This window comes from Chenopodium album, chromosome 3 (genome assembly GCF_948465745.1).
Source record: "Chenopodium album chromosome 3, dcCheAlbu1.1, whole genome shotgun sequence".
In the NCBI taxonomy this organism is placed as follows: Eukaryota; Viridiplantae; Streptophyta; class Magnoliopsida; order Caryophyllales; family Amaranthaceae; genus Chenopodium; species Chenopodium album.
Window position 1 is genome coordinate 32,966,345 of NC_137836.1, and position 8,275 is coordinate 32,974,619.

The following is an 8,275-nucleotide window of genomic DNA, read 5'->3' on the forward strand; positions in this document are numbered from 1 at the left end:
TTAATTATTATTTTTGCTTTTCCCCTATAAGCTTATCATTTTTCGGTTTTCTTTTAGGCTTGGGGATACTCGTACCTGCCATTCGCCTGAGGATCCTTTCGATGGCTCGTGCGTCGGTGAGTATTTTGACCACATGTGCGTCTCTTTGTTTTTTGTTTATTTTTTGATGATTTTTCATGTAGCTGTGTTTATAGATCGATCTCTGTCCTTGGTGTTTGATCGTCGGAGTCCCTGAGGCTTTCTGGTTTGGCATGATTCTTTACCGTTTTTGGGCCCTTCATCAGGGACTTCCAGTCTTCTAAAGGACAAACGCTTTGTTTTTACGCGAGTGTGTTCTCTAGCAGTTTGCATTTGAGGAGCCCAGGGTTCCTTTTGATCCTCTGATCCGAATGTTACGTCCGGATTTTCTATCTACCGAGGATCAAGCTCAGGCGAACCTTGTTTATCCAGCGGAGCAGCTAGTGCAGCCGGATGCATCTTATCCGACTTTCATTGCATCCAGGCTGACTCCTTTCCCAGCTTTATGTTATTGTGTTATTGTTAATTGTTTAATTAGGACAAGTAAAGAGTATGGAGATTATTCCATGGCTTCCATAGTAAAGCAAATAGAGGGATGTCATTCACCCGCTCCGTTGGCTTTTGTGGAAACCGTTCTATGCTTGAATCACCTTAGAGGAGACCCTAACAGAAACAGTTTCACGGGAAGTCCACTCCAATTACACGTACGTTTTTTTTTTCGTCGTATTGCAGCGCAAGCACTAAGTTGCGTTGGCTTGACCAGCCCAATCTTCTGAGATGCGCGCGGATGGCGCGCGCAACTGATTTTGATGCGTGCGCCACCTGCTTGTGTAAAATCACGATTAATTTTTCTCTCTTTTTTTTTCAGATTTGGCTCATGGAGCGTTTGCAAATTGTTGATCAGCCACAAAACCTTGAGGCCAATGGAGTATGGACATTCCTTGGACGTCGAATTCTCTACAAGCATATGAATGAAGAGGAATGGACGTCGTTTTTCTATCACGGGATTCCTAACATACGCTTTGTGGTTCCTTGGTGGAACATAAGTAGTATGGTTGGAAATATTTTCAATTGCCCTTATATTAGGCTTCTAGGCCTATCTAGTACTACCTTTATCATTCCTTGCAGGGTGATGAGACAGTATGGGATGAAACAAATTAATCCCTCGCAAGATTGGGATACCCCTAAAGATGTGATCTTTAAACCCGAACGAATTATTGCTCGTTGGATGGAATATTGGTCAAGTCTCCCTAAATGGGTAGTACAAAATCCTACTGCGAGTATTGTATAATCTTCCTTTTACAAGGCTTGGATGAATGTGGCGGATAAGGGCGAATTGAATAGGGCTCGATTACAACATTAAGCGACCACGGCTCGCAATCTACCCAAGCCTTTGATTTATTCGGCCACCACTACTCCTCCTAGTGGTCAAAACAAAGGAGTGAGAAGAAAAATGGACTTCTCATCTCCTAAAGGCTCGTATGAAGGAACTAAAGAGGAAGGCTCCTCCTAAACATGCGCAACAAGGGGTGAAAATTAAAGAACCTTCACCAAATACTCGCAAGAAGGCTCCAATTGTTAAAGGAAAAGGAAAACAGGTTGCAAAGGCTCCAATACCTAAGTTGAAGAACAATGTGTGGGTAAAAAATATGAATGTAGGGGAAATCTCTAAGGTTTCTGAAAATACTGTGACGGAAACTACTCCTCCATCATCCGTGACAATCGAGGAGATAATAAACCTTAGAGTGTTACACAATTTTATCATTAGTTTAATTAAATAAAGTGTAGTCACTACTATGTTTTTTTTATTATTTATCATCTAGTTCATTAATATATCTTATTTTGAATTTTGAATGAAATAAAATGAGCTTTATATATATATATATTTTTTATATTACCGAATCATAAAGATTGCCTACGTATTCATATTACGAAATCAGGTCTTTGTTTAGTTCTTTGCAATTATTATATTTTTTTTTTATTTTTTCTTTAATATTTTATGTAGAAATTAATTGAAAAAATTATTCAAACTTTGTTTAGACAAAGCTTAAATCAAAGTTCAATTTTTATTTTCCGAGCATATGTTATTTTCGAGAAACACCCTCTTTTTATCTCAAGTAAAAGTTGTAACTTTAATCGAGCGCAAAAATTCTGGGTTTGTAGTTCGTTATCAAGTAGCGCGCGTAGCTAAATTTGTTGCGCGTGACACCTGTACTACGAGTAAATTTTTTTTTGTTTTCTGCCTTATTAAACCCCAAGCGTGAAGAGTTTTTCGTGATGTTCGAAAAAAACTGAACACTTAGAATGGTTTATTATTTTTAAATTACTCCCCTAAGTGTTATGTATTTTACTGTGTTATTTGGTTCGGTGCATAACACTTAGAATCTTTCAATTAAATGCTAAAAATGATTTGTTTAATGAATGAACAAGTTTTCCGGATTTCATATGTAATATTTTTTAAGTCGATCAATGTTTATTAATTGGCGAATTTCATCACCTCCAATATCCATTAATCTAACGACTCCTCCTGATAGGATTTCAATTATGCGTTAGGGACCCATCCAATTAGGCTTGAATTTCCCTCTTGGATAAGTTGGTGGACCCCTAACTTCCTTCAGTAAAAAATCACCTTCTTTGATATTTCTAGGTCGTACCCTTTTGTTAAAATGACTCGCAATGCGCCGTTAGTAGATTAGTACATGATGCAAAGCTCTTAATCGTCGTTCATCGAGGAATAAAAGCACTTCATACCCCCAAAAGATGGTACAGGACCATATTGGGGTGGAAAGTAAGGGTAGTTAACCAAGGGAGTGATGTCTCCCCGGTTAACACCCGCATCATAAAAATGTTGTTGTTGGAGAAACATACCTTGTTTCATCTCTGATATCCCTCTCATTTGAGAAATAGAGGGCCATAAAGTCTTGATCATAAATGCCCTCCAACTGGATTTTCATGCCCTTTATTTGAGCACTAAGGGCATCCAAGTTGGAGTTAGCAAATTGGTGATGTTGCTCTTGATGTTGTCGTTATTGTTATTGTTGTTGTTGTTGTTGTTGTTGCTGTTAATGTTGTTGTTGTTGTTGCGGCTCTTCTCCCTCTTCTTCACCCATCTCCTCATCATCATCATAGGAGGGAGGGCGAAGACCTTTGGAGACATGCCAAATGTTTCCCACATTTTTGCGGTGGAGAGAAGTCAAGGAAGGGTTACGGAGATATCACTAATGCGCGTTATCCAGAAGCCAATAAACACCTCGTCGTCCTCATTCTTTGCTAAGAGCTGGATTTGCTTCAATTGTCGAACGTCGAGGTAAAGAAAATCAACATCCCCTACTTGAGTGCAAGACGACAAATAGTTCCGGAGCTCAAGGTTGGTCACTAGCCTTGTGACCATGTTCGCACAAGGGATCTGGCCGGAATCCCTATCTTTTAATCTTTAACAATACTTGACAAAAGTGTACCCCAAATTTAGGCGACCTCGGTACTCCTCACAAGTAGCCAGCCAAAGAATTTAAAGCTCCAACTGACTCATTTTTCCCAACTCTTGCTTCGGAAACACCAAATACCCCAAAAACCGATGGAGAACTCGGAGACGTGGCTAGTATACCTTACTAATCTTGGCATATCGGGTCACAAATTCACCACACCCATAAATGTCGTCCAACAATGAGTTTTGATCATACTCATCATTGAAAAAGAGCTCGAGATCCAAAATATCCGAGTTTGGATAAAAGTCTAGAGCCGTATTGAACTCTTCAAGAGATTGATCAAATTGAATGTTGAAGAGTTGAAACCGAACTCGGTAGTAACCTCCCTCGGCTACCTCTAGATCAACCGTGGCCAAGAACGGCAAAGTCGGTTGAGCATATGTACGGAAGCTCCGACTGAGGAATTATCCCATACGGAGGTTGTTGAGCAATTCCCTTAAGTCTTCATCAATTCCCATCTTAATCATGTCCGGTTGGAAGTAGTGTCGGGAACGGTTTAAGGGAACAGTTTTCTTTAAGTTTGGTGTATCTAGACTTTTGAATGGGGTCGGTAATACGTATTTTGGGGATAGGGGTAGGTTGACGAGGTTGTGAGGTAAAGGGGGAAGGAGCGGGTTCTACAATGGTTACATTGGTTTTTCGTTTCATGAGGAGGCTTTTGATGTGTTTAGACATGGTGAATTCTCGAAGATAGTAACTCAATAGATCTATCGGCCAATTGCAAGGTCATGTTCGTAGGAAGAAGTTCTCCTAGCTTAAGCTTCTTGAACATTGAGTAAGGCATAATTCTAACACTAGCTCCTAAGTCACACAAAGCATTTTCAAACAGCTTACTCTTGATCTTGCAAGTAAAAAAGAAATTTCCCGGATCATTCATCTTCTTTGGGTCATTGTGAATCAATGCACTACAACACTCTCAAAGCTCTAACGAATATACCTCATTGCACTCTCTCTTGCACTCCAAATATCCTTAAGGAATTTGGAATATCTAGGAATTTGGGTCATAGCTTTGATGAAAGGAAAGAAACATGAACCTCCTTTAACATGTCAAGAAATCTCCCAAATTGTTCATCTAACTTTTTCCTCATAAACTTTTGGGAATATGGAAGGTTAGGTTTTCTCACTTCCTCTTGCACTCTCTTAACACTCTTCTTTTTCTCAAGGACTTCATTTTTTCTCACACTTTTTGACACATCTTTTTCTTTTTCCTCACTTGAGTCACAATCCCTCTTCCTCTCATCCTCCTTAATATTCCTAGAAACTCTCTCTTCAAGCACTTTTCCACTCCTTGTGGTGATAGAATTTATAGGTGTCATAAATGGCACCCATTTGATGAGAATTTAGGTTGTTTTTACCTTTTTTTCATGGCTTTCATGCTTAATAAATGCTTAGTTTTTTGCTTTTGGTCTTAGTCTTACCTTTCCTCTCTTATTTTGTAGCTTTTGTGCATTTATATGGTTTTTCTAGTCTTTTCCCTTTTATTTGCTCTAGTTTTGTGGTTTTAGGTATTTTACAAGGTTCAAGTCTTGCGCTCAAGCTCATGGATCAAGTTCATGGCAATTGGAAAGATCAAGATGCAAGGAAGTGGATTCTCTAAGTTCTAGTTCTTGCGCTCTCAAGCCGTGCTCTCATGAATATGGGGTGTTGAGCCCACAATCATGTGCTTTTGGGACTGCCTCATTTAGTGTTCATCATCATCATGATTGCGTGTTCATTCGAAGACCTTAGAGAACGCACAAAGCCGCGAGAAGATCGAAGAAACCCAGAGATGCGCGGGCACGCAAGGCACAGGCGCGGGTGCGCCTTCCTGGGTATTTGTTTGCTCGGTTTTTGTTTTCACGCCTCTATAAATACCTTTGTAAATCCAATTTTTGGGGCAAATTTAGAATAATTTTCATTTAGATTTTGATAATAATTTTAGCTTAGTTGAGAGCTTCTCTATCTAGTTTTATGGTTAGTTTAGGAGTAGATTTTAGAGAGAGAAAGTGAGGAATTTCAATGGTGATTGAGAGATTGAAGATTCAATGGTGACAATTGTGTTTAAGATCTTCTCTATTACCAATGAGTATTCTTAACTCTATCTCATTTTATTGCTTTTTTTTTATTTCATATTTGTTGGTTTGTTGATTAACGTAGTTGTTCTTCATATATTGTTGATTCTTGATTTCAATAGTTTTTTGTTGATTTGATGATGTTGTTAGAGTAGTTGTTTGGCTAGGGATAGGGTGAAGATTGTATGATTCATTGATTGTGCTTAATTTGGGAATTATGTTGATTAATTGTTGAGATTAAATCGATTAATGGAAGTTTGCATGTGTGTAATTCGATTAGGCCTTGAGAATTGTTCTAGATTGCATTGTGAGTCTACATTTATACGGACCATTGATTTGTAGCTTCCAATTGTCGATTGAGCTTGATTAATGATGCTCCTAATTAGAGTCTCTCGTAGTTAGCGCTAGTTTAACCTCTAGGAGATAGCTTGTTGACTCATCTTTTAATTGAGCTTGCCATTAGTCTTCACAACCAATTATTTGCATATTAATTCTGAGTTGTTACAATTGTCATGATTACATGTTGATCCCGCTCCTAGTGCTTTATTTGTTTGGTTTCTTTGTTTGTTATTTGTTAGTGTTTACCTTTAATCCTTAGACTTCGACCTAGCTTAGGCGCATAATTGAGAGCGCTTGAACATTACCGTTCCTTTAGGTTCGATCCTTGACTTGCCTCTATACTAGTATATAGGTTTGTTAATTGTTTATAAATTTAGTTTGACCAAGGGAGGATTAGTTTCAACGACCTAGTTCCACCCCTTGTCAAGAATAAACGGGTTTTTTATGATAAACTCCTTGAGAGGGTAGTGAAGAGGGGCTAGGACAATCTTTCAAAGTGTTGGCTAGTTGAGTGATTTGGTTTTCAAGCATCTTGTTGTGTGTCATCATCTCATTGAATTTCTTATCACTTACCGACATGTAGGTGTTCAAAATCTTGGTTTGGTTCTCAATGATCTCCTCTAAGGTAGTCTTGGAAGATGGGGGTTAAGCATAAGAATTATCAGCCATTTCCTTGAGGTCTCGGAGCAAATCCGGGTGAGGGTCCCCTTTGGTTGTTGTTTTGAAAATTTCCCCTAATTTGATTGTTCCAATTACCTCGCCCTTAATTGTTACCAAAATTTTTGTTTTGGCCACCAAAACCATGAGATTGGTTTTTATTTCCATACCCTTGGTTTTGGTTTTGGTTTTGATTACAAAAACCTTGGTTATTATAGTTATCTCGAAAACCTTGATTTCCTTGGTTCCTATAACCACCATTGTTGTTGTTATCAAAATTACCTTGTTGGTGAGAATTCCTATTTCCAAAATTCCTTGTACCATCAAATCTTTGTGGATTGTAATTATTATAAAAAAAATTCACTTGCTCACAATCATTGTTTTCATCATCATCACAGTTCTCAAAAGCATTTGGACAATTTGAAGAATCATGGTCATAAGACCCACAAACATCACAAAAGACACAACCACTTGGCATATTACTCGAGAGGAGTAGAGTTAGAAGGTGTACCTCTCCATTTTATGTGGGAGGGAAGACTTGGTGCAATCGAAGAGGCACTCTCTAGCTTGGCTTTAGCAATGTCATCTCCTTTCCCAAGTTTGAGATTTGGAAAGACAAGTTATTGATTGAAATAAGATGATCAACCAAATAAACCGTTGAGCCACTCTTGCTTACGAACTCTCTCTCTCCCTCTTGTCAATCCATGTAGTGACGAACTACATCCTCAATTATATCTACAACCTCTTCTTCGGTCTTGTTCATAATCGGGCCTCCGGCTCCGGCATCAAGACACGACTTCCCTTGGGGACTCAATCCTCCATAGAAAATTTGTATGATTTGATAGGTTGGAATTCCATGATGAGGACATTCTTGTTGATAATCCTTGTATCTTTCCCAAGCCTCATACAAACTCTCACTAGGATTTTTCTTGAAACTTTGGATTAGAGTTCTTGTTTCGTCGGTCTTCTTTTGAGGATAGAAGCGAGAAAGAAACTCCTTAGTAACCTCATCCCAAATTCTCAAGGAATTAGGTTTCACTTCCTTGTCCAACCTTTCCAAAGCCCTTCCGATTAGAGAACACGGAAATAGCTTGAGCCTTATGAAATCTTGAGAAACCCCATTGACCTTGATGGTATTACAATACTTTGAGATGGTTTAGTGGGCTTTCATGCTTGCCTCCACTAAATTGCCTTCGGTCAATCATTTTTATCATTGTCGGCCTTATCTCGAAGTCATTGGCGGGAGTTGTTGGTGGAGATATGTAACTCTCAAAACTATAAGCGCTGAAAGTTCCCAACTTGATCCTCCTCTTCTCTTTCTTGGTGAATTTCCTCTCTTGGAAAGCTTGGACTCAAAGAACGATTAGCAACCCGTATCCTTGTTATCGTTCTCTTAATTTTAGATCAAATGGCGCTAAAGTCCATCCTCTTATCATACGCATACAAAAAACTCAAAGCAAATATCAATAGTGCGGCTACTAATGTAGCCTAAAGAGAAAAATATTTTTGTATTTTTGAGATTAAGTGAAATAGACTCAACAACAATATCAAACAACTACGCTATTCCCCGGCAACGAAGCCATTTTTTTATCAAAGGCGGAGACTAGGTCGTTGAAAACTAATCTACCCTTGGTCAAAACAAAATTTGTAATCCCTCAACACACCAATAAACCTAGCATAGGGTAAGTCGAGGGTCGAACCACTAGGAATGGGAGATGAATTATA

At 38.7% G+C, this 8,275-nt stretch overlaps 1 non-coding gene across 1 annotated transcript; it reads left to right on the forward strand.

The window, feature by feature from the left end:
• Positions 1-7,401: 7,401 nt before the first annotated feature.
• LOC145625814 (small nucleolar RNA R71) lies at positions 7,402-7,507 on the forward strand. Its single transcript, XR_014110716.1, has one exon. It is a non-coding gene; the product is annotated as a small nucleolar RNA R71 (small nucleolar RNA).
• The last annotated feature ends 768 nt before the right edge of the window (positions 7,508-8,275 follow it).